The 26605-nt window shown below is 39.2% G+C and overlaps 1 protein-coding gene across 4 annotated transcripts in view; it reads right to left on the reverse strand.

Annotated features, from left to right (window-relative positions):
• zbtb20 (zinc finger and BTB domain containing 20) overlaps positions 1–16213 on the reverse strand; it is a 32660-nt gene extending 16447 nt beyond the window's left edge. The window contains exons 1-3 of one of the 4 annotated variants that reach the window (XM_084564954.1): positions 16004–16213; positions 8974–9080; positions 6586–6664 (exon numbers count right to left, since the gene is read on the reverse strand). The gene's annotated coding sequence lies outside the window, so the exon portion shown is untranslated. The remainder of the gene's footprint in view (positions 1–6585; positions 6665–8973; positions 9081–16003) is intronic. The other 3 variants (XM_084564955.1, XM_084564957.1, XM_084564956.1) reach the window with 3 other exon arrangements.
• Between the last annotated feature and the right edge of the window lie 10392 nt (positions 16214–26605).

Genomic DNA, 26605 nt, shown 5'->3' on the forward strand with positions numbered 1-26605 from the left:
TTCCTGTTTCATCATGTTGAAACTCTCTCTGTCTTTCCTTCCATCCATCTATCTCTCCGTCTGTGCCCCCTCCCTCCCTCCCTTACAAACCTTCCCCGACACCCTCCGCCCCTCTCTAGGCTGCCTCCATTCTCCCAGCTCTGTGTCTGCCTCTGTGGAGTTTGCTGTCAATAAATCCCCAGAGGTCAGTTTGTCTGCTGGAAATCAGACACAATGCTTCAGACCGCCAAGGCAATGCATGCTCTGCTGCTGCCGCCACAACAAAGACTGAGAAAGGGGTGGAGGATGAGGGAGAGGGAGGGGAGGGGGGCAAAAGAAGAAGAAAAAAAGAAATTAAGACAGGGAGATGAGGGCTGCAACTTCACCAGCCAGACTCCAGGTTAATCAGCTGCCTGTATTAGGTGACAAGCTCATGAAATACGCTGCATCGAATTGGACATTAGTTAATCAAGGGGGGGTGGGGGTTAAAATTGTCAGGATGGGGGATGGGGGTTGAGAACAGACATAAGAGGCATGCTCATGAAAGGAGCAGTATCAGCCATGTGAATAATGTACATCTTGAATATGCAAATACTGCTTACAACACACACTACAAGCATATATTCAAGGCCCCTGGTGCATTTCAGTCTGGAGACAAAGGGGCCACGGGGCATTATGAAAAGCTCATGTCCATGCTTGTGCATACAGCATCCTGATGAATCTCACACAGATTTGCATCTATCAAGAGCGTCTCGTGTTACACCTTATTAACAATAAGTTTGCTTAACAATCACTGTCCAACGTTGGAATTATTCATTTAAATCATCCATTCATCTCAAGCGCATTAGCATATAAACTACCAGAAATTATGCTTTAATAGTGTGGTTTGGATAGGTGATCTAATGTAATTCACTTCACAAATATGCAAATATGTAAATATGCAGCGAGGACAAATTCTACGTGAAGTGTCGATCTGAGGGGAGACAACTGAAGGTGTGCTTGATTAAGACTCAACTTCGTTTCTCACCTCTGATAAAACACATCCAGACACACCTCACTGTTATCGTAAACTTTTCTGAAGAGAAACAACAAAATAAAATAATAAAAAAAAATTTCAATGCTATTGTGTCATGGGTTCCCTTTGATCTGCGCTATTAAAAATTATTCATCTCTGGCCAACAACAGTGCCGGCTGATTAAATTGGAGTAATTCAGAGCGCCCTGTCTCTTATTACCTTTTGAGTGTTGCTCTATAAGGCAGCAAAACACTTAACAGGTAAGTAATGCGGTGTAAACTCCTGTACAATTCAGGAGAAGTTGCAGAAAACACATCCCAGTCTCGAGATTTAATTGATTTGCCTTTATAGCAGTCGCTGAATATCACCAAGAAGCACTCGTAGGCTGTTGACAAGTTGAGCCAAGACTTTCACACACTGTTTTTTTTTTTTGTTTTTTTTTTTCATTTCTCCTGCTCCCTTGACTGAAATTGTAGGGTGCAACATCACATAACCGATGAAATATTTTTGGAACCTGTTTGAAATAATAATCTTAACACATCTGAATCACATTTGATGCAATTGCCACATGAATTGTCTTTCTGAACTTTGAACTGGCTCTTCACCTACAAAAGACGTGGGACTAGTGATTCTTCCTACTCTAGTATAGTTTCGATTTTAAGCTCCCCACCAGAGACGGTTTCAAAATATGCAAACATCATAAAATAGTATCTCAATAACAATTTCCCTCTGTCGATTGCTGTCTTACTCAGCCGGTGCCTTGTGTTGTGAAGTAATTACACCAGTATAATGTTGTGACCGCTGCTCAGTTAAAATTGCTTGAACAAACGGTATTACTCTCGTGCGTTTCTGTGAATCACACACTAACTTGTACCACTGTTAACTCCTTATAGCACACGAAATGTAATCAGACTGCTCTCGCTTAGTTCCACTGCCACTAAAAATGTCTCAAATAGTACAGCAGATTAATGTGTTAAGATATTCGGCCCAACAGAAAGCCACTCGGTGTGACAGGATGTGCGGCTTTCAAATAAATTCCTCAAGCAAACAAATAACAATAAACACTGCAATACCATTACACAAGTAGAAGACAGTTAAAGGAGGACAGCTTGTTCAACTTCGTCATTTTCTGTCAAAAACACACCCACTGCCACCCGCTATCCATTGCAGTTCCATTGTGTATTTACAGATGGGAGGATAATCTACTTCTAATATACTTTCTTCAGACAAAGTCCACACAAACACTCAGGAATTAGCAAAATTTCTATAACTGTATTTTATGAAGTTTCCTCTAAGAGCACAGATGGAGGAAAAAACTAACTGCCAAACTCTTGGCTTACGTCCATTTAAAATTAAAAGCAGTACGTCACTTTGGTGATGGAACTGAGTTTTTTTTTTTTTTTTTTTAATATCTCCGATTTGGCAAATGGCTCCGCTTTTGTTAATGAGCATTTGACCAAAAAGAACCATCTGACTACTCACATGATAGTCTCCAAAACACCTCTAACCCCCCGAAGCAGATAATGCTGAATTCAAGAGTTATCATTTAGGCACAAGTGTCCACAGCAACTGCCTCTCTACTGCTACTACACACGTCAAGGACATTTTGCCACTCCAAAAAAGGACCTCACAGACCATTAAGAGATCTTCATGAACATATGCTCACATAGGACTTCTCCGTCTATTACAATAAAGAGCGATTAATACGTGCAGTGAGCCAAGAGGTCTTATGTCTCTATTTATGCCTGGACAGTAAACAGAGGTGCCATAAAGCCAAAGAAAACAAAGTGTCTCTTGACTTTTTGTCCTTGAGAGATAAACAAGGAAAAAAAGACTGAATTATGAGAGGACAGTGTGGGACCTTTGTTGCCAGGCAAGCAGTTCTTACACTGTGCAGTATTGCACAGGCTCTGGATGCGTTGAGAGTAAGTGTATACTGTGTTTGTCACTAGAGAGACCAAACTAAATGAAGACACACACTCTTATGTGCTGTATTAACAGTTCAGGAAACAGAAAAAAATGTTTGATATATATATATATATATATATATATACACGCACCCACGTGGTCTAAACAGCATTAGATTCAGCATTAGAACTTCTAAACAGCATTAGTATCTTAGATATGTAAACACTTTTTTTCTACACTGACACATGCATTAACACACGCACTATAAATTTATTTGACATCTGAACCTATAATCCAGATGATAATTTAACCACCTGCAGTGAATGCTGACATTATAAATCCACCATGTGTTTGAAGTAATTGTGAGCAGCTTCAGGAGTTCTGCTGCCATGTGTTTCACCAGCAGCTGCACGAGGGAGCACGAGCCAGTGCCGTGATGGTCCAGCATAGAGCTGAACTTTTACAAAACGCACAAGGGGGGTGCTTAAAGCAGTTCAGCAGCTCTGGTAGCTGGGCCTGCACTTCAAGGGTCAGCAATCTAGTGTCTCTCACAGAATATGGTGAGCTCAGTTAAAAGGATTCGCCAGGCTACAAAAACTGTTAACACGCTGCATGTTTGCCTAGGAAACAGTGAAAGTGGTCATTTCAAAAAAGTGATATGATGTAACGTAATTCTTCTGCCTGTAGCTACAACAACACAAATGCCACCAGGCTGAGATAAAAACTGAGTCATAGTTCAGGTTATATCCGCAACATACTCCTCCAGTGAAGATTTACCTCATTAATGTGAATAAGATATTAAATCCAAAGGACTAAATATAAACATTTTGTGCTTATTTTGAGCCCTATGTACATTAGAGGGGTTTAGAGTATTTATAGTTTGGCAAGCTGTTGTGTAGTAAATACAGATTATATATGTCACCTCAGCTCATTTGACATCTAAAAGTGTAATGCTGACACACTGTAACACAGTCGACCGCAAGATTGCCCTATATACACCAGGAGCTGGCAAGTTCAGTGGACTGCAGGCTGGCTGACCAGTTAGATGTAGTGACTGAAACAAAAGTTGGCACAAAGGGTTTCTGTTAATACAATGGGGGTTTTGGAAGGTGTGTGTGTGTAAGTTTGTGTGTGTGGGGGAAAGGGGGCAATGTACCACATTAGGAAACTTTATCCATACAATACTGTGTTGCAAGACAAACTTGTTAAGCAAGCCAACTACAGAATTTCACAAGAAATGAGAGAAAGGCCAAGATTTCCCCCTTCTAGTATTGTGTTAATCTCATTCTACCATAGAAATGGCAAAGAAAATTGAGGCCTAGATATTTAGGAATTTGAGCTAACTGAAATGTTACGGTGCTGCATAACATTTCAGTCAGCTCAAATTTCTAAACACTGAACAGACAGATAGGTCCCATGAAAACATACGAACAATAAGGTCATTCAGTCTGAAGACAGTATCAGTTGTCATAGGGTATTTATGAAGAGTAGAGACAGTTTGCAAAACTGTACTCAAAGAAAAATATAAGATACACACAGCTACTCAGTTAATATGAACAGATAGCATCACAAAAATGTGTGCACAACCTATGATGTTCACTGCAGTGCGGTACACATCGTAACAGAAAACCAGTAAAACTGTGTCTACATTTGAAGTAAAATGACATACTCTAAACGCCTTTTTAATGTAATGCTGTTGTACAAGCTTTTACTGTACGACACTGTGTTGTAAATTTGTCTCACATATGCACAACCTGTTTTTATAAGGCAGCTGACAGCTAAAGACTATGTTGGGGCCTCCAGTTGGTGCGGTTACACGAGTTCTATGGCATACATGTGGTGGTGCATAACTAATTACACCATGCCAACTTTCTTGTACGTACAATAGATTTGTATGCCAGATTGTGTGGTTAGGTTGTGTTATGTCAAACTACGTCAGGTGTGTGCCTGACATACCAGTCAAAACCGGTGGGTACTGGCGGGTTAGTTGTTAAGTGCACGATATTTAGTGAATGGACTACCCCGTTACCTAAGATGTGTAGTTGTCCAAATAAAATACATATATTGTATTCATTCATTCATTCATTCATTCATTCTTCTGTAACCGCTTGTCCTCTGGGGGGTCTTGCACACCTACGGCCAATTTAGAATCATCAATGAACCTAACAGCATGTCTTTGAGGCATCAGTGCTAACCACCACGCCACTGCCCACACGGAAAGAACCTATATAAACATATAGGTTTTAATATAGGTTTTGAATGTATGTGACATACATAAAATTGGCCGTTTTCATATATACGCATATATGCACAGATAAACTGCATATAGGTTTCATATATCCTCATATACCCACACAGAACGAACCTATATGAGGATATATGCGCATATATGAAACCTATATGCAGTTTATCTGTGCTTATATGCTGCATATATACGTTATATATGCAGCATATATGATAACATATATGCTGCATATATATATATAGCATATATGCGTATATATGAAAATGGCCAATTTTATGTATGCGTGCTGCAAGTGTGTGCATTCAAAATATATTAAACATATAGGTATTAAAACCTATATGTTTATATAGGTTCTTTCCATGTGGGTGTTCTGTCCCACATATATAAAAATAAAAAAGTAAAGATATTTTAAGAAATAAACTTGAATTAAAATGCACAAGGGTGATGAGGTGGCTATTTTTACTGGATAATAAATGCAGTTTCTGTTATGTTCTTTTATATCTGCTTTTTTACATCTTCTATTGGGAAAACCAGTGTAGCTGTACAAGCTGTAATTAAAGCAAACCCCAGTTGGTTTGTAATGTGTTTGTATTACATTACTTGGCTATCGTTGTTTGTTGCTATGCAGTCACTACCAACACTGTATCATATTTGTTTGTTCCCTAGTAGTAGTCCTCTGATGTATAGAAAACACTACGAGTCAATACAGAGTGAATTCAGCATGAAGTAAAGTGATAACATGAGCAGCCATCAGCCGTGTTTATAATAATCATATGGCCATAATCATATGTGTGGTCTGTTGTAGCAGAATTATTATGTTTGATGGTAACAGACACCAGTGTAAACTAAGCTGATCATTTGTTTTGGGAAACAGTACTAAAACCAGTCAATGCCTCCACATTGTATGCCTCCGGTCAAATTGTAATTTACATCCATGTCTGTCAGTTCATATATGAAGTGAACGATTTTAAGGAATTTAATACAGTTCTTACAATATCGTTATGGGACTGCTCTGTCACATTTTCTGGTAATATTAGATTCATTTTAGATGTTAGAAATCTGGGTAAAATTTTGTCATAATTACTGTGTGAATTCTTCATTTGTTAGAAGTCCCTGTGACCTGACCTAATCAGTTTGTCCTATAGTCGAAGTGAACCTCTGTCCCAAATTTGGAGAAATTGAGAAATCAAGCAGTTCCTTAGATATCCCATCCATGAGAATAAGACAAAGATACGTCCATATTGACAAACCAAAAACATTACTCCTCCAGGAACTCAAAGCTATGAACATCAAGGTACGTAGGCAAGGTATTTTCAGTAGGTCATATTACAAAAGTGCTACTTCTAAATCATTTGTACTGCCCTGGTTAGATGGAGAGCTTCAAGAATTTTAGGCTTTAAAATCTAATAGTATACCTTTAAGAGCTAGCTCCTATTACCTTTGTGGTTTCTCCGTTTGTGTGTTAGCCCAGTGACCTGCCGTCTTCTAAATGCATGCTGGGATACACTGGACTGGCCCTGAACAGAAGTACGAACAGAAAAAATACTGCATGAATGAATGAATGTTGAGACACTAGTCAGCAACAAAGCCCACTACAGTCAAAGGGCTACAAACGACATTTTGTCTGTAACGCATTCAGGTGAGTTAACCCATTCATTGACATTTTCCAAGAAAAATAAGCTTAGTTTACATAGCAGCTGCTACAAGTTCTTATTTAAAGTTCTCAACGAAGTTTAAAGTGCTGCTAGTGCTGAACCATTACACATCTCAAGAAGCCCGACACAAGGACTGCATCTGCGGTGAAAATTTGATGCTGCTTTATGAATGCCACTGGAATAATCACATTGTTATTTTTCCTTTCTCACTGATAAATGTCAAACCTTTTGTAAAACAGAGCAACGTTGATAATTGTCTTGCCATTTGTTTGTTTTTGAACAGGTTAAGAATGCATTTCCTTTGTCATTTGGACCAATTGTCAACCGTATAAAAAAAATAAGCATTTCTTTACTAGTTGTTAAAACAGTGAGTCGTTGGTCAAATTAACAATGGCTTTGAGCTTCTTCATTTTAAATATGTCTCAACAAGGTTAACATTTACAAACGCGTGTGTGTGTATATATGTATATATATACACGCACACAGAATAAAGGCACATTTTGGGGCAATAAATGATGAAGTATCAGAACAAATATTCCTTTCATTATCACTTAAAAATGTACGAAGTGTTTTTGTTAAAGAATTTCAATTTCAAAAAGCAAAATTCCTGACAGTGATTTCTTGCAGTTAAAGCTTTCTTGCTGTTGATTATACCCCTAAAAACCTTGACATCTCTCCTAAAAGATCAATGATAATAGTGAAATTAAAATGTTATGGTGAGGTGACGGTTTTCGTACTGGATAAATAAATGCTGTTTATGTTATGTACTTTTAATTTTGCTAATTTACTATTTCCATTGTGAAAAAACAGAGTAGCTGTACACGCTGTCTTTAAAGCAAACTCCAGTTGGTTTGTAATGTGTTTGAAGAATTACTCAAATTCAGTTACTGTAAATTGTTGCTATGCAATGAATCAGCAAACTTAAGATATTTTTCTGTTGACTGTCACTACACTTCCAATTATGATTGCTGTAGTTCAGGTAGTCCTCTCTGATGTACAGAAAACACTACAGGTCAAGACAGAGTGTCTTTAGTACAAAGTGAGGTGGTAACTCTCTTTTCTGTCTCGACCCAGCCGGCCTTAGGCAGATGGGTCCCTCCATATGAGCTGGGTTCTACTCAAGTTTTCTTCCTGTTTTGCTTAATTTGCCTCGCCCTCATGCTTGTTCTGGGGGTTTCAGACCAGGTTTCAGACCGGATTTTGTAAAGTGTCTTGAAACAATTTGTAGCAGAAATATTATGCTTGATGGTAACAGAAAACTAAGAGGATCATCTGTTTCCGGGAACATTACTAAAACCAGGGTCACTGCCTCCTCATTGTATGCCTCCACCAACTAGCCAAGTTGTAGTTTACATCAATGTCTGTCAGTTCATATATACAGTGTTAATTTCATAATTATCGTATGAATTTTTCAGTTATGAGAGGTCACTGTGACCTCTGACCAGCAAACTCTAATCAGTTCATCCTGGAGTCGAAGTGAACTTCTGTGCTAAATTTGAAGAAATTCCCTCAAGGCATTCCTGAGATATCACATGAATGAGTATCTTCTAAAGATTGTATAGCAATGTGCTACTTCTAAGTCATTTGCGCTGTCATGGTTTAATGTAGAGGTTTGTAGAATGTTGTACATTATTTAGATTTTTCAGTCAGCTTTTCTAGAAGCAAATCTAATATAGGCTACTGTCTTTATCCTATGATGACATGTATGTGACCTGTAAGTCATAATTGTTGGCCAGTACATGACTTTTAGGTAAATTGGTAAGATATACAGGACAGGCTTAGATACAGAAACTGGTTGTTATTGTTCTATCATGCGATATCCTGTGATTTCCTATGACTTGTTTAGATGTAGCTTAGAAATTTAGGTCCATTGAGGTCAGCGTTATATCTTCTACATTATTCTTGTTTTCTTTTAAGTTGTGTGACTAAGTTCATTGTTACTGTTCCTTGGGGCTGAACAGATGGATGAAAGGAGTGAACAGCATGACCTTTAATAGATAAGGGGTATAAAGCAGAGCATCGTTGTGCCCTCTTTGCGCATTTGCCACATGGATTGTTCCGTGCTTTGGCTGTGCTGTGGGTACAACTACCAAGTTTGCATTAACACCTACTGAAAAACCAGTGTTCTGACTTCATTTTATTTCAACAGAAATTTCCACCACATACTATACCTTTAACAGGTAGATCCTGTTGCCTCCCTGAGTGTCTTTCTCTGTTTGCGTGTTATCTCAGTGACCTGCCTTCCTCTTAATGTATGTTGGAATATGCTGGACAGACCCTGAACAGAAATAAGTAAGACAAAAATACCGCAGGAATGAATAGATGCTGAGACCAAGCATGATTTCTGCAGTTAAAAAAATTAAGCCAACAGGGAAATGGTTTAAGCTGCAATTCTTTTAATGGCCACTTGAGGCTGGCTCTGAAAGCGAGTCATCTCAATAGACCTCCATTTGAAAGTGCCCATATGTGCAGCAGATACAAAGGTTTACATCTTGGGAATTTTGTTTTTTTTTCCATTTATGCCAACAGTAGAGAGGTTGACTTAGTATTATGGCTTAAAGTTATGTATAACTAAGGGTGTGGCCTGAGTGAGAGGCAAGTTCCCTCACAGGTTGCTAGCTCCCGCCTGAGCTCCACTCAGGCTCCGCCTCTTGGATCATTTTTTGAATTAACCAGGAGTGAGGTGGAAGTCAGGTGTTGCCAAAATGCCAACGGCCGGAACGACCACACTACAAAATCCTTCCTTAGGAAATCCAAGGCTACTGAAGACATTTTGCCTGTGAAGTAATCTCGTCACTTAACCCATTCAAATACACTATAAAGTAAACATAAGCTTTACATAATAGATGCCACAAGGTGTCTTATTTAAAGTTCTCAGCAAAATGCTACGACTGAACCATTACACTGGTGTTCAAATCTCCTGAACATTTCATGGAGCCCGACACACTGACTATATGTGAAGCAGAATGAAAATGTGAAGCAGGTGATACGATATCCACATATCAGCATATTATAAAAGCAAACTAGCCACAATTGTCCTGCCATTTGTTGGTTGTTGAACGGGTAAGGTATGCGTTTCCTTGCACCAATAACCAACACTGTAAATCAAACAGTAATTTCTGTACTAGTCCTTAAAACAGTGAGTTGCTAATCACATTGATAAAGTCTTAATTTAATTTAAACATGTACAAAAATAAATAGAAGGTAAATTGCATTCTGATATTTAAGGTATCAGAACACATATTCCTTTTATTTCACAATGAAATTTTCCAAAGAAAATTCTTTGTTTAAAAAATATCTACCGGAAGGCAAAATGCCCGACAGTGATTACCTACAGCTACATTTCAACTCGATATAAAAAAAAAAAAAAGAAAAGAAAAAAGAAAGAAAAAAGAAAGAACACAGCGCTAGATTCTGTGGAAATACTAGAAGGTTCCAACAATCATTTATTTTTATTTTTTTTTAAATAAAACCACAACACAAATACTATTGTGTAAATAATTCCCCCTGAGTTTACCCAAAGCACAGCGCATACCGATGTACAGTACTCTGAGTGAGACCGTGAACAATCTTAACATTTTGGCTGCTGTGAGAGAAGTTTACTGGCATGAGGCTTAAAAAGTCATCCGAATGCCAAGAAGGAAGTGGAAAATTTACAACACTTACTCTCTGTATGATAGTTTATAAAGTTACGAAGGACTATAATACTTTTTCATTTGCTTAAACTCTATGTGGATACTTTCCCCTTCAACTAGGCAGTGATCTAACCATGACTTGGAGAAAACCATATGGGTAGCAGGGTGAACTGAGGACACACATGCACCTTGGCAAACGTACAACTTTGCTATTAGAATCCAGGATACATTTTTGAAATCAGTTGCATACCTAAGCCTGCATGTGTGTTCACAGAGTGAGTTTCATACAAAAAATGAAATTAAATATTTCCTGTATGATTCAATTATATTTTATTACAATATTTTTTAGTTGATTTGAAAATGTGAAAGAAGGACTTCTGTAACAAACAGCTGACTTTAAATAAAAAGCTTGGAAAAGAGCATCAGGAATATTTAAGGAGCGTGACTCAACAGTCTGTTAACAATTTTAGCATAGGTAATGGAAACACATGTTCACATCCAGGATTGTGTTTGTACTGTATGTACTGTACATGTTTCAAACAACAAGTGAGCTGAATTGACATCCAATGGCAAAACACATCTTGAGACCAAGAAAGATATTTTATAACTATATAACAATGATCTTGAACAAAAGTCAATGCATTCAGATTTGTTTAATCTATATCAACACGTAAGATAAAACAAGTTTATCCTGGGGCCGTGACGAAGTGTGCAATTCTATCCACATTTTGGAAATACTGAACGCTCCTCTTATATTTTACCATCAAGCTATGTGGGAATTAGGGAGAGTAACTGTGTTTCATAAGGCTTCATAAAGTTTTATAACCGAACAAAAGCTTCCTGACAACTGCCTGGCACATTCGCAAATACTTATTCGGTCTCAATGTGTGCTTTCATTTCACATTCCTGTGATACTTGCAGGGAAGGAAGATTCCAAAACAAATGTCCTTTGAAAACTGAAAAGCATACCATAAGTTTTTTGTTTGTCCGTTTCCTACGCGCTTGCATGATCTCAAAGTCATCGTGACCAGTCTTTTGGATTCAGACTGCCAATTAACTAAAAAAAATATCCTTCTCAGTTCCTTCTTCTTCAAGAAATATGAATTAAAAAAATACAGATTGATCATAAAATGATGATCTTGTGTTTTATTCCAAAATGTTCTTATCCTTTCCACCTCATCAATAAACAAGATGCATATTTCCTCCCCTTAAAACCAAAGAATAATCTGTTGTTTGTCACCATAACTCATTGCAACAGTGTTTTTGCGTTCCACAAAGCTGCTAATGCTCTCTCATTAATTACAATGGCGGCTTATACTGATTGTCAATAGGTGATTGTGTTATTAGTATTTTCAAGAATAAAAAATAAATAAAAAATAGTATGAAGCAAAGCATGTTATGTGTGAAAAGGGTGATTTGGGGTTGAGAAATCCGAGCCAGTCAGCCAGGAGGTGGCTAGCCTGCCAATTAATTTAAAACAAATAAATAAATAAATAAATAAAAACAATCCCCCAAAGCAGAACTGCTAATGTTATTACTATGATCAGGGGATGTAGAGAAAATCAATGAGTATGTTTCATACAAAATTCTTTCCTTCTAAAATGCTATAGGGGTTACAGATTTTTTTAAGGTTGCCATGGTAACTGGGGACTCAAACATAGTGTTACAGCTGTAACTGCTGCAAAAGTGTTTGCAATAAACTTTAGGTGAGAAACTTTATGTTTTCATCTTAACCAAAACCAAATCTTTACGTTTAAAGTCTATTAAAACCTTAAATGCTATTACGCAGTTAATTACTAGACTTATTAAGTTTAAGATGTGCACGTGCAAATGGTCCCATGTGGTAATCACGTCAAAGATGAGCCTTACGCCATGGGGGAATGCACTTCTGTCTAGTAAGTATCACACAGGAACAAAAAAACAAAAAAACAAAAAAAAAACAAAAATAAAAAAAATAAATAAATAAAAAAAAATAATAAAAACTGGGAAAGATCAACTCTGCCTGAGACAAAAAGGCCAAGCAGTTAACAAGCACTGTGACATTCTGGATGCTATCCACAAAGTGGCTTGTTATATCGATGGATCTCTACTGCATTCCCAAAATGGCTGCCAAATATGCTCAACTGGGCTAGACAAAGTGCCAGAATGAACTCAAGTGTGAGTCTTTTGTCATGCGACGGCAAAACACTCAACTTGGAAATTTTAAATTGCAATATTAATTTCTCTTCATCTGTTGAGAATTTTTTCTTAATTATGTATTTTATTGTTATATTGTCAATACATGCCTAAACCAAAAATACACTCTCTAAATTTGCATTATAGATGAATACAATTAAATTTACACAAGGCAAAAAGAACGGCTATGTGTGCTTCAGTGAATTCCACTCATGACCAATATTACACGCTCACTCCTACCGCTCTCGTCCTTTCCACTACGTGCATATAAAGAGATAAATTTAATTGTGTAAGTTAGGGGCCACCAGGATTACCTAGTAACAGCCTGGTAAAGATGGCTGGAACCTGTGGGAATGCCAGAAATGTATAATTGCGGAGGCTTCACAGAGATGTCTCTGTCTTATCTATTTGGACAGCAGTGCCTTGACTCCACTTAAAAAATTATTTGGAATACCGATTTGCCATCTGTGTGCATGTACAGAACAAGAAGATTGTTGTTGTCGTTTGTTGTATGTCTCTTCCAAAGACGCCCTGATTACAGTAGTACAGCATAGTACCCTTACACATTTTTTTCACTTGAATCAACCCAAATAATCAGGTGAGAGAAATGTGGAAAAGTGTGACTAAATCAGTCATTTCAAAACTGAGTGCTGTGGCCGCATTTTGCCAGTTTTGTTGGTCAATAACAAAACACCTGATAAGAAGAGACACACGCGAGCTACAGAGGACGAGTAAGGGATGATGAAGCCAAAAGAAAATTGGGATTGATTGCCGGGTGTGGATTAACTGAACACCCCTCCACCCCCTTGTCCTCACGATAGTGCAGGTCTACAGTGTATCTGCTGGATTCTCCTTGATATAATAATGACTTTCCTTGATCTGCAGACATACTCTTAAATATTCATTAGTCATCGGTGGGTTTTAGCCGTGACACAGAAAGCGGGCAAATGGTGATGGCTCAAACACTGTGAATATTAATGTACATGTGGAATATATACATACAAATACTCATTAGCGACTTAACTGAAATGAAGCTGGGCACCTGATACTGGGACTACAAACACTCCCAAGGCACATAATGGCTGACTCTCTTCCAGCAGCTACTGTACACCACTGTGCTGATAGAGTTTTTGACATGAAGCTGTGGTGAGAGCCCACTTACAGGCAAGCACTCTTAAATTCATTAAACAATATAATGCCCACAAATACAGGATTTTTTATTATAATTTTTTTTCTACATTTTGTAGATTCTTTTCAGATGAAGAGGATTCAATCCAGCATGCACACTATGACAACTGAATTATTTTACTTTCTCAACTACACACAACCTGTCAAATCCATATGCTCCTCTGCAAACATGCTAGTTGAAAATCTTAAGTGAAGTGTTGCATGTTCTGTTGTACGAACAGCTCTCTAAATGTGTACATTCACAAAAAATCCAGTGCATCCACCAATTACATAAGACTGCAACCCATTTACGTTGTGGTATTCTGAATGAAGGGGAGGACGTGATCACAACAAGAGTGGAAAAGGATAAAGGCACACCTAAAAACCTATATGTACACGCAGGTGCACAGAAAGACCGTGCCAGCGGAGGGAGACGGACGCAGCGCTCTACACGGTGTCCTCCCCAGGGTCAAACCCGGGACCGGCCTTCTTGTTTGCGGCTATTAACAGAAAACCCTTCCACGCCGGGACCCGACCCCTGACATCACTAACGTGTTGCCGCACCGCTTTACACCCCCGCACAACTTCTGGGCTCTGAGCCGTGTCTATAAATCGGGCACAAAACGTGATGTATTGTAGAAAGTGGCGTTTCAAGCAGACACAAGAACATGCTGTATTACTCTCTTTATCTGACAAAGCCAAGCGCTTTGGGACAACATCTGTTTGCCACACACACATGCACGGGCGTTCTGTCCTTTCCCCAGCCACACACATCCCGTGCGCACAGATAGATGGAGCCCTAAAGACTGACATGTTGCTCGGGATAAACTCCCTCTGGCCCTTTCGGTAAATTTTGAGGAGTCATTGCTCCGCGTATATATATAGATATACAGGATTTATAATATATATAATTATATAATATATATATATATATAATTTTATTGCACCAACACTTCCATATTCAACTTTAACCAAGAGCGACTCTATATAGCCATCTAATAAGCTCAGGGATCACGAGTTGCCCATGAATATTTTTGCAACAAAATGTCTCAAAAGGCACACAGAAACGCGTCTCTTGCAACTTTAATTACACCAGAGCGTGGCCCCCATATCTAGGCCATCCTATGCCAAAAAACAGCCTCCCATCGTAAACATTTTAACACACTGTAGGCTATGAACAAAAAGCGGATTGCGACAGTAAAGGGGAAAAAAAGTGATCATTCATTTTTGGAGGAACATGGCACCAGAATCCAGAGCAGAGTCCCGGTGCATCTGTACTTCTTATTTATCGCCGAAACTGAAGCAGCAGTATTGTTTTACACAATATTAGCCAGCTTTCGTCCTCCTGCTGAGCAAATGTAACCCCATCTCATAAATGCCACGCCGTATTGATATTAATTCAAAAAAAAAAAAAAAAAAAAAAAAAATGTAGGGTAGACATCTGTCTGAGTATTACGCTGTACGAGTCGCTCGCTGCTATAAATGATCAAATTCGGGCAATCTTTCCGAGCAAGTTCAAGAAACCGAAATATATTTTAAGAAGCAGATTTCTAGTGCGAGCGTGTTGTTGAGGTAAATTTGCACTAAGGAAACGCGTTTCCTCTGACTCGAATGACTGACCTAAAAGCCAAATGCGCACGTCGGCGCTGCCACAGTTGTTCCGGGCTCACAGTGTGTAAAATGTGAGCGAGCAGCCAGCGAGCATCGCTCAGGCTTTCTCTGATTGAGAGAAAACAGACCTGTGAACACACTTTGACCGGAGTGCCCGGCTCACGGGTGAACCAGAAAGTAAAGGGCTAAAGGTAAAGGGGCACGGAGAGAATAATGACAGATGGGGAACTTGCGTAATGCCAGGGCAGCGCGTTTTTGTAGTCGAATATAAATGGACAACAAGAAAAATAAAAAATAAATATCTTGGCTGCTAAAAACTGAGTCCACTAACACGAGGGACTCGTTTCAGTGCATTTTCTAACCCTGGCGTCACGTTTATTTAATGATTCACTAAAGAATGAAGTTTCCGATAACGTAGCGCTTAATATTTGGATTCGTAAAGCCAGCCACAACTACATGGAAGTCGGTGACATTTCATGCATCTCACCTTAAAGTCAACGAGCATGTTTTAATCCCCGAGAAATGAAATCCCGTTTATTTCTCTCCTTTGATAACAGCGTTATAGATGTTGTAAAGACCCATCCCTTTTCCTCCACTTTTCTCAATTTCTTACCTGCACTTCGAAGCTCGTTCAAAAAGTGGCGACAGCGTTTCCACGGCTTCCCCCTGTTTTCCCCTGACGAAGCGCGTTGAGTTTGTTTTAATAGCTATGTTCCCTTACTTTGTTTCATTTCTCACTTCCATCTTCTTTTCATCTCATCAATAAACACACGCTGCAGCCTACCTTCATAGAGCAGCTCGGTTCAAGTGTGCCCTCCCATTTTTTAACTATACATCGAGTACTTTGAGGGGTAGTGGAGGAGGAGGAGGAGGAGAGGGGGGAGGGGGGTGCGGGCAGGCAGGCACGCCTTTTCACTTATAGCTGCTATTGGAAGAACAGTCTACTGTCTTGGGTTGGATCAGAAATCCGTCAACATTATTATGCCCCAATCGCGGGGAGAGCAGTAGGACAGTGAAACCGGCTCCATTATGGCTCTCTAGAAGTGGTGGGAGTTATAGTAATAGTAGTTGTAGTCATAATGTTCGTCCTACTCGATGTGTGTAAGTTTGCTTCTGCCAGAGCAGCGACAGTCATTTTATAAGTGGAAGTCGATTTGCGAAACAGGCTCGCAGTGATGTTACACCCAGGCCAAAGCGGCTCCTTTACGAATAAATCCTTATTTTTTATTTATATATTTTCAGTGTGTGGCTTCGAACGCCCGCTGTTCAAAATATCAGCGTTCGGAAATGTGAATGAACTCAGAAATCTAGCCCCAGTTTGAATCTAAAGGACAGGGGAATTGTCAGTTATACGTTTATCACGCGTCTGAACTTTGCATTGGACGCAGCCTCTGCCAGTACAGTGAGCCAGCTGCGCCGCGGTTTCCCATTGGACGGCGGCGCTGTCAATCATCTCCGGCACCAACAAGCTAGATTGTCTGCCGTGTCTTCTACTTTCTACGCATTTCTATTTTCTCATTTATTTATTTTTTAACGTCCCGAGCTGACCTCGGGTTTGCGAGCAGGGGAAAACATGGTGACGGTTCAGCTGGCCAATCAGATGTGGAAGAGCGATTGCTTTTCTCTCATGATGTTGTTGATTTTATTTTGTCATTATCCAGAGCCTTGAGATATATTCTGGCTGGCGTAGAAAAAAAGCAGTAATGGGTCATGTGGGATCCCCCCCTCACCCACCGCCTTAATGCCCCCTCCCTGTCTAGACAGTGACAGGTGTGCGTGTGTGCGCACACGCTTGTCTGTAGTTCAGATCAGAATAATGATCCTCGCTGAGGGTAGTGTCTAATAGATACTTTCAATAAAATATTCATGCGTGTGATTAGTGTGTAGTATACAGTGGAGAAGATGTACAAAGTAAGCAGCCCAGGATATTGAAAGACAAGCTTTTACTGACAAAGAGGTCAACTAAGGTTACGCTCGATCAGCGTGATGAACAATCCTGCCCCCTGAGCTGCAGTGTGTTAAGGGTGTGAAAAACTCTCGTGAAGAAAAGCTGCACTCTTGAACTTTGCTTGCACAGCGCTCCAGCACTAACGGGAGAGACAGAGGTGTCGCCTCAGACAATCGCCATCTCTGAAGCTGGGTACAGCTCCATACGGATATTGTTGTGTGAGCGCCTCGGTGAGCACCCAGGGCACTCAGTTGGCTGTGCGCGCCATCTGCAGGACTGCGATGTGGATTAATACCGCGGGTTCAACGGAGGACACCCTTCCGTCACTGCTTTGACCTACATTAACCAGGAACACCGTAGGAACACCACCGCCGGCCTTAATGCGATGGCTCCAAATCCGACAATGAATCGCGTTTACAACAAAGTGCTTATAACATTCATTAAACGTCAGAATTATGGCATTTTAGGATCATGAAGGGCACATCCGCGTGGCGCGCGCCTTCCCGGAACAGTGTTTAAGATACATCGCTTGATTAACAGGCTCAGCCGGCAGCACGTGCAGAGAGGATTCACCGTAGAGAACATTTTGTTTCTGTAGTGGCTTTAAGTGCTTTGCCCGATTCCCCTTGACGGGACATTATGGCTGTGTAGCTATTGTTGGGACTATGGGGAAAACACACACAAACACACACACGCACATACACACACATACACACACACGGATAGAGATAGATAGATAGATAGATAGATAGATAGATAGATTGTAATCTAAAATGCTCTATTTCTTTGTAGTCCTATTTGTGGAATTGATACAAAAACACATTGTGCTATATACACTTAAATACCTAATGCAATAAATATAACCATAAAATATAAATTACAAATATACACATTTTATTTCCCCCAATCCTACCATAAAATTACAAATGAAACAATGATAAGAGGGAAAAATAATAATAATGTGACTGAAAATATTGCTTACATTAATCAGTGCTAGGCTATATAATTTTTGAAAATAAAAATTAAAAAAAGTCACCTTTGGCAGGCAAGACCTACACTGAGAACCATGAACTGCACAGAATTGTGTCACAATTTCTAAATTTCAGGAGTAAAAATAATAAAAAATAAAATAAAATCCTAAACAATATAAATAGTAATTGTTGGCTATTTTTTCAGATTGGTTAGTAAAATAAAAGAGACTGTTGACAATGTATAAATCAGAACTAAATGCTGCCTTGAGATAATGATATTATCATTTATAAACCTGCACAACCTGCATAAAACTGTCATCCTATAACAAAACACTGAACCGTTTTAAACCCTTAAATGTACAATCCTGGCAAAAGTTAATTTGAGCATAATGTTTCAGCTTAGAGAAAACCAAATGTAATTGCAAAATGTGTAAAATAGATTTAAAAAAAACAACAACACACCAAATGGCAGCTTTTACTTTGCGGTTTTTATAAACAAGATTTCAAAACCAGTCACTTAAACCTATGAATGGTAGTTGTCAAATTAGATTTCACAGTTGACATAGCCAGAGACGAATCCATCTGTAGAGCTCTTACTCGTTTTTTATTCATTACTAACTCTTTCCTCATAAATTCCTAAGATACAAAAGAAAAGATGCATACAACAAACAGCCAGTTAGTTTAGACGGAAAGAACGATTATCATTTTTAATTAGTTTGATTTGATTAAACTGTTACTTAACCTTTTGCAACCCACAACACTACAATCAATTAAGAAAGACTTTTTACCTTTTATTTTTTGTGATTAATATTTTCACAGAAAAATTCTTGCAACAGCCAAAATCTCTCCTTGGGAGCAAAAACAGGAACATACTGTAATTTCACATTAGCAGGTCAAGTCACGTCTCATACAGCTTTAAATGTAACCAACAGAGGGCAGCACTAGGGCTTATCTTTAAGAACGTTTATTTATTAATTTACTTGCTTGTTCATTCATTGATTTTTTTCTGCCTCTATGCTGTATGTCCCTATGCAAACACAAGGTGCCCCTCCGAGAATATGGAGGTGTATTTCTCGTATTTCATCGAAGTACAGACAATAATATCATTGTTAACTTGCTTTTTTTGGGGGGAAATCAGCCTCATGTGATATCAGCTACAGTATCAACAGCGGGGCCTTGCAAGCTACCATGCTGACCACTCAGATGAAGGATTTGGGGCTGAAAACAAGGCAATTATTACTTCCCACTACCCCGCATGAAGGTACATTAATATTGCCTGTGTGTATTAGATATTGTACAAGTTCTCTAACGGGTCTTGTCCTTGTGTCTCTTGTTCTCTTGTTTTAATACATTCCACTAACTGAATGGCCCACGGCCTATTCATTGGCAGACAGTCTAGACAACTTATTATGTGTTGCAGTTGACAACGTACAAACTCGTTAAGGTCAGGTGGAACTATGATTTTCATACAGGTTGTAGTGCAATTATATTGCCATTTCCGTGCTGCATTTATCTTCCTTTAAAATTGCTTTATTTTCATATATTTTATTTCTTGGTTGAAACATATCAATTGCGTCTTATCTCTGCATTCTTTCTCAATGTTGCAATGTTGTTTTGTCCTCAAGGCGCAGTCTGTATGCTTTCCAAACTGTTTTGGCCTGTTCAGCGATATCTAGATAGATGAATAAGTGAGACACACCTCGATACTCAGTTTGTTACTAAATCAGTATGATGATTCAAAATGATTCACAGAGTAGAAGCACCATGCATGCATATAATTCTATTCTTTACATTTTCTTCCCACTGTTGTGATCTAATAAACAGAAGCTACTGTGCAGACATCTAAGTTGACAATGTGACCTCGTTTGCTCCCTCTGTAATTATACACAAGGCCTGCCAGGGCATTTATTAAAGACATTTCACGCTTGTTGTTTTGGTCGAATCTTCTACTTCCCCATACTTCGCATATTTTCACCTATATAGAAACAACAGCAACATCTTTGCCTTGTCCCTTGTAAAATTTTATGTTTTTGAAAGAGAAAATTAATAACCATAAAAATTAAAATTACCAACAAACTACCCGAAGCGTGCAACATTTTTGTAATCCACAGCAAGTTTTCAATGCAGAGAGCTGCTCGCCTCTCATCTTCAAAACTTGCTGCAGGCAGATTGTTGACAAGTGCAGACAATAACATTTCTTTGTTAGTGAGTCCTCTCTTCTTCTTTTGGTTATTTGGTCTTAATTTGTCAATTACAGGGCCTAAAAATAACTTTTTTTTTGTGGCTGTGCAGCATGTCACTGACAAGTATTGGTGTTACATGTTTCATTGAAACTCCCTAGGAACGTTCACAGACGAGACAGATGTGACACGAAGTAAGCTTCCTCACATCACAACAAGTGTGATTTTTTTTCTTCTCATTTTTGGTCGGGACTCCTCTCTGTTTCTAGCTAGGTGTGATCACATTCTGAAAAAACTGTAAAGCTGCACTTGTTCAGGTCGTGTTACATTTGTGTGAGGCAAGGCAAATACTGAAGCTCCTTTTCTTTACAGAATAGCACCAACTGTTCCATAAGTCATCCATTCCTTGGGGTTAAACATTTTCAGAAGAAACTAAAGTAAAAGAAGAAAAAGAAAGTATAATATCACTGGCTTTTTCTTCAAGGTTTTACTCTTTGCCAGTTTGAAATAGCTTCACATCCTGGTATACTGCTGGTGCTTCTAATGTGCACCTTCTGACAGAACAAGTGGGAATCATTTGTGCAAACAAAGTGCTATATGATGCACAAAGCTAGAACGATGTTTGAATAGAACTGGATGGATACAGTGCAAGTCCCAGGTTTTCCAAAATAAACTAATCAGGGTATTATTCAATCTGATCAATTAGTCGAAATATTATTGAAATCACAGTACGGCTAGTGCAATGTCCAAATCCCAGGAGGTGTAATTTTTTTAATAAATGTGAAATATGTCACAACATACAGTATAAATGTATAAATTAAGTATTGTGGTTCTACAGAGGTACCCCAGCCTACTAATCATATTCTCCAGACATAAGGAAACATGTTTGTGCGGTACACATGCAAAAGTTACATCATGATTATTTAATTTTTTTCTGTGGAAAGAAATCATCATTCCCACTAAGCCATGGTTTGTTTCGCAATCACAGTATCTGTCAAGCATGCAAGCAGATGCATGTATCTGTGGTTAAAGCAAAATCAAACATTATTTTTTACGTGATTAACACAGTAACGATACTTGAAATGAACTGCAGCGACATCTTGAGACCAAACTTCTCAACAAGACTTCGGTCAAAACACTGCCTAGTGCTTGTCGCTTTTAGAAAGACAATGGGTGTAACATAAATGAATTATCACAATACTGTCTTTTCTGGAACACAGTCCAAGTGACATAAATGATTAACAGTCTTTTTCACTTGTCTTTCAGCTCTCAAGGGGTCAAAAGAATAACGTGCCACGGGTCTCCACAGATACTTCCTCAACTCTCTGCTTTAAGATTCATACTTCATGTCAACTCTGTTTGCCACAAAAACAGAAAAAAACACTGCCTCAAAACTGTTATTAGATGGGGATGGTTCAGCCCTTCTGAAAAGTACTTCTTTCCCCTGATTGTAATTGTCATACCATCTTAAATTGCCTGGAGGCAGCGCATACCCTTTACTTATTTTTACCTGAGACATTTTTATGTGTGGTTGTCTTAAACAGGCTATTTATCATATTTAATTTTTTCTCATTCATGTGAATTTTCGTAACCAGTCCTACATGTGTTCAGAATGTCTGGTGTGCAGGTATCATGCAGCCACGCAGAGGTTTTTTTTCACAGGAGATGCCGTTTTTAGTCATTGGCTTCACCCTCTCCATCAAAATGTAAATCGTGTGAGTAAGTGGAACTTCATAGGCACCACTCACCATGTCTGTCTTTCAACAGTCTCTTCAGAGCTTTCATGGATGACCTGATGATGATAAGTGCCCCCAGAGCAGAGCTGCAATTGACTCCTCCGGAGGCCTTGGGAACCTCGTCAGCTGGACATGGCTGTTCTTCAAGAGAGCAAATTCTAAGTGTTGGCGGGAAAAAGTGTCTGAGCAATTTTGCTTCTCTCTGGGAGGCGCGGACATTCATCCTTTAATGACTGCTCTGTCAGAAGCTTGGCCAAGACCTTGAATGACCATACAGGTGACTGGCTGGCAGTCAGAGCCGTGGCAGGTGGTAGTGGGCACAAGAAGGTATGTCAGAGCAATTCAAAGCCCAGACTTTGACATCCCCCCATTTGTCCTGCTGTCAACTGCTGGGGGGCTTTGAGGGGAAGTGCTCTTTCTATTTCTGCACATTGGCGGTTCTAACACAAACCCCGACTGCAACTGTTTCATATGGGCAGAAGTAGAAAGCTAAACTCCCTCTAAGCATCTTGAAATGATTTAGTGGGCTCATTGAGTACTCTGATGACTGGAAAGAACTGGATATGATATTTCAGCGCTAGCGGTTACAGCATGTATGATATTCATACATTGTCACTGTTGCTTGGAGGCATAATATGCAGTTTCAATGCCTCTAAAAAGTATTCAAAAGATGTTTTCCCCATTTGTTGCTTTTATACATGAAAGCATGGTCAATATAATTTGATTTTTTTGACAAAACATTGCAAAAAAGTATTCTCTCGTGCCAAAGTGAAAACTGATTTTTACAAACCAAAGTAAATATATAGTGTAAAATAAGTGTGCATAAATATTCACCCCTTCAAAGTGACTGACCTAATTTAACAGAGGTCCTGAGTGCAGTGCAGTTGATGTGTGTCAAGTGACTGTAGTATAAAAATACCTGTTTCTGGGAGGTTCAGTCTCTGGTTCATCAGGATTCCTACTACAATTAAAACACGAAGACAAAAGAGCACTCCAAGCAACTCGGAGAAAAGATTATTGAAAAGTATAAGTCAGGAGATGGTTACAAAAAGATTTCCAACTGACTGGACATCCCACAGAGTTCAGTTACATTCATCATTATAAAATGAAAGGAGTATGGCACTTGTTTAAATCTGCCTAGAGCTGACTGTCCTCACAAACTGAATGACTGCGTAAGAAGAAGACAGGTGATGGAGGCCACCAAGACACCTACGACCACTCTGAAGTAGATAAAAGCTTCAGCGGCTCAGATGGGAGAGACTGCGCATACAACAACCGTTGCCCTGGTTCTTCACCAGTCGAAGCTGCACAAGAGAGTAGGAACGAGAAATGCTGCCTGGAATTTGCCCAAGGTCAATGGGAAGAAGTTTCTTTGGTCTGATGTGACAAATATTGAGCTTTTTGGCCATCAGACTAGATGCTATATTTAGCGAACACCACAAACACACCATCTCTACCATGAAACATGTTGGTGGCAGCAGCATGATCTGGGAATGCTGCTCAGCAGCAGGCCCTGGATGAAATAGAAGGGAACATGAATGCAGGAAAATATCGACAGATCCTGGAGGATAATCTGACTTAGCCTGCAAGATAACTACAATTTGAGAGAAGATTTATTTCCAGCAGGACAACAACCCCAAGCATACAGCAAAAGCAACCCAGTAATGGTTCAGAGACAACAAGGTGAATGTTCTGGTCTGGCCAAGTCAAAGTCCAGATCTCAACCCAATCGAGAATTTGTGACTGGACTTGAAAAGAGCTGTTCACACCCGATCCCCAAGCAACCTGACAGAGCTTGGCTTACAAGGAAGAATGGAGAAAAGATGTGTCCAGATGTGCCTGCCTGATAGAGAAGTATCCACACAGATGCAGTGCTCTAATTGCAGCCAAAGGTGCATCTACTAATACTGACCACAGGGGGTGAAAATGTATGCAGTCATTTACTTTAACTTAGTTATTTTTAATTAATTTACATTATTTTGTAAAAATCTGGTTATGGTTGAATTTCATTTTTTTTTTTTTTTTTGACCATGATTTCATGTATAAAAGCAACAAAAAGGTGAAACATCCAAGGGGATGAATACATTTTATAGGTGTTGTACCTTGAATCTTGTCAGTCATCTTAAGACTCGAATACCTGGAAATAACATCAATAACTTGTAGCGCAATTATACCTCAGTTGTCTATATCTAAGACACTATACTACAGGTCTTGAATAGCACAGATTTCACCCGAGTTGAACTCTCTTTGAAAGACTTTTCTCATGGTAGACATTTTGACATGTAGCAATAGAGAAGACACGGCTATATTAATAGCAGCTGAATTAAGGGTGCGAGTAATATGTGACGATGAACCATCATGCACAAAAGGAGGGAGTCTCTGGAGTGGAAGGCCATCATTAATATACCAGTTATTTCATTACTGTGACAAGTCATATTTTCTACTGTGACTCTCCTCCCTTCTGTTGTCTATCACCTCTTTTTATTCCATCTTTTTTTTTTTAGGTCTGTCTCTTTGTCTGGCTACCCTGAAACAGAGGCCCCCCCATATGAGCTACCCATGGTTTGGAAGGGAGTTTTTCTTTGTCTTTTTGGTGCTTGATCTGGGGATTTCAGGTTCTGGGTAATGTGGTGAAAATGCTGTTGGAATGAAACAAGTTCAGAACACTCTGATCTTAAGGTCAGTTTTAATTTAGCATCTATTGATGGTTTAGTATGTGATATCCTGGTCCATTTATTAAACTGACTGGTCAAAACTTGACCAGCAGAGGGTGATCAAGTCCATGTAATAGAACACCAGATTTTCTTTTCAAATCCAGCACAACTCAGTGTTAGGTAATATTTTAGAGAGCATTTTAACCGTCATATTCACTATTAAGGTAGAAAAGAAAAGTTTTAGCAATGAAGTTCTATCTATCTATCTACCTATCTATCTATCTATCTATCTATGTATATATCTATCTATCTATCTATAGTCATAAAATGCTATATAATCTGCATTAGCCACATCTATACCAACTTTGAAGTCATAATTAATGCTTGCCAGCTTCCCACGCCAACTTAAATCCATACATTTTTCCCACAAGGTTACATAATGCCAATCACATTCTACTGTCAAATGTACTGTATTTTTTCAGATTAACATTAGGGCTTTACTCCCACCACCAGCTCTGTTACTCAGGCTGATATGCCAAGAGGATGAATTCGAGCTACATCATTACATGCTGCAGTGGACAAGTGAATGCATTAGCACCCTTAGAATTCCCCAGCTGCTTATTAATTAGCAGGCTGTGGGTTGGTGGGAACTATCAGCAAGAAAAGGTTACTGCAAGCTAGCGAGCTAGGCTAGTGTTAGTCAGGGAAGTACCTTGTTCGATGAGTGTGTGTGTGTGCCTGGCTTTGCTTTATCAGCATGCCAAATGCCATTTCACCAGAAAGCCCGCTGAACAGACAGCATGCACTGACAAGTGGAAGTGAGGTGGCTGATCATAGAGCAGTGCAGTAGTGAGGCATTTAAAATGTGCTCTCTGTTTACTGAACTGTCTGTCTCGATGCCAATTGTGAATAAATGCATGATCGTATTGTATAATTCACATCCAGATGCAATTAGCAAAGACCCTGAAATGTAAATGATCCCTACAGTGATTTTTCAGCCGTATTGTCATGTATTAGTCACGCTGGAGCCAGCATGTGTATGACACCCACAAGACTTTGCCATGTTCTCTGTAGCAGCCTGGTTTACTTCCACTGTCCGGTGACGCATTGAGGACCACAGGGACGGTTTTAGTTTCATTGGTGGTATCAGAGTGCATTCTAGCTGTCTAGCTGACTACTTTCCCTGCTTATCTGCTAAAAAGGAAATTACGGAATAGTTGTCACTGTATAACACATAATCGGAGATGAGTTTCAAGCTGGCAATCATGCTTGGCACCAGAATCAATGCTAAGTTAGGCATGAATATAAAGACCTAGTCATCGTCTAACTAAATTGACAAGATGATGATGAAACCACACACTTTAGCATCACTTAAGTATACACACCATGAATCTAAAGCAACGTCAACGGCTCTCGTTTTTACTAGAATCATTTAAAAGAGTTGGATTAGTCAGGAGTAACTGACTCTTCACTAATGTGCGAGACATGTTGGTACATGGAGGCGACAGACTCTGAGCTGTAGAACTAGCATTTCTTGTCAAGCATCAGTGGCAAATTATAGAGTACACTGAAGTTGTGTCTTATCCTTAAAATACCATTGGCTTCCACACAAGTTTGTCCACACAGTTCGCAAGATATTTCAATTGCTTTAAATGTCATGGAAGTTCATTTTTTTCAATTAGCTTACTCTGAAGAAAGACTACCTACCCATGAACGTGACCTTTTC

This window comes from Chelon labrosus, assembly GCF_963514085.1.
Source record: "Chelon labrosus genome assembly, chromosome: 17".
Classification (NCBI taxonomy): domain Eukaryota; kingdom Metazoa; phylum Chordata; class Actinopteri; order Mugiliformes; family Mugilidae; genus Chelon; species Chelon labrosus.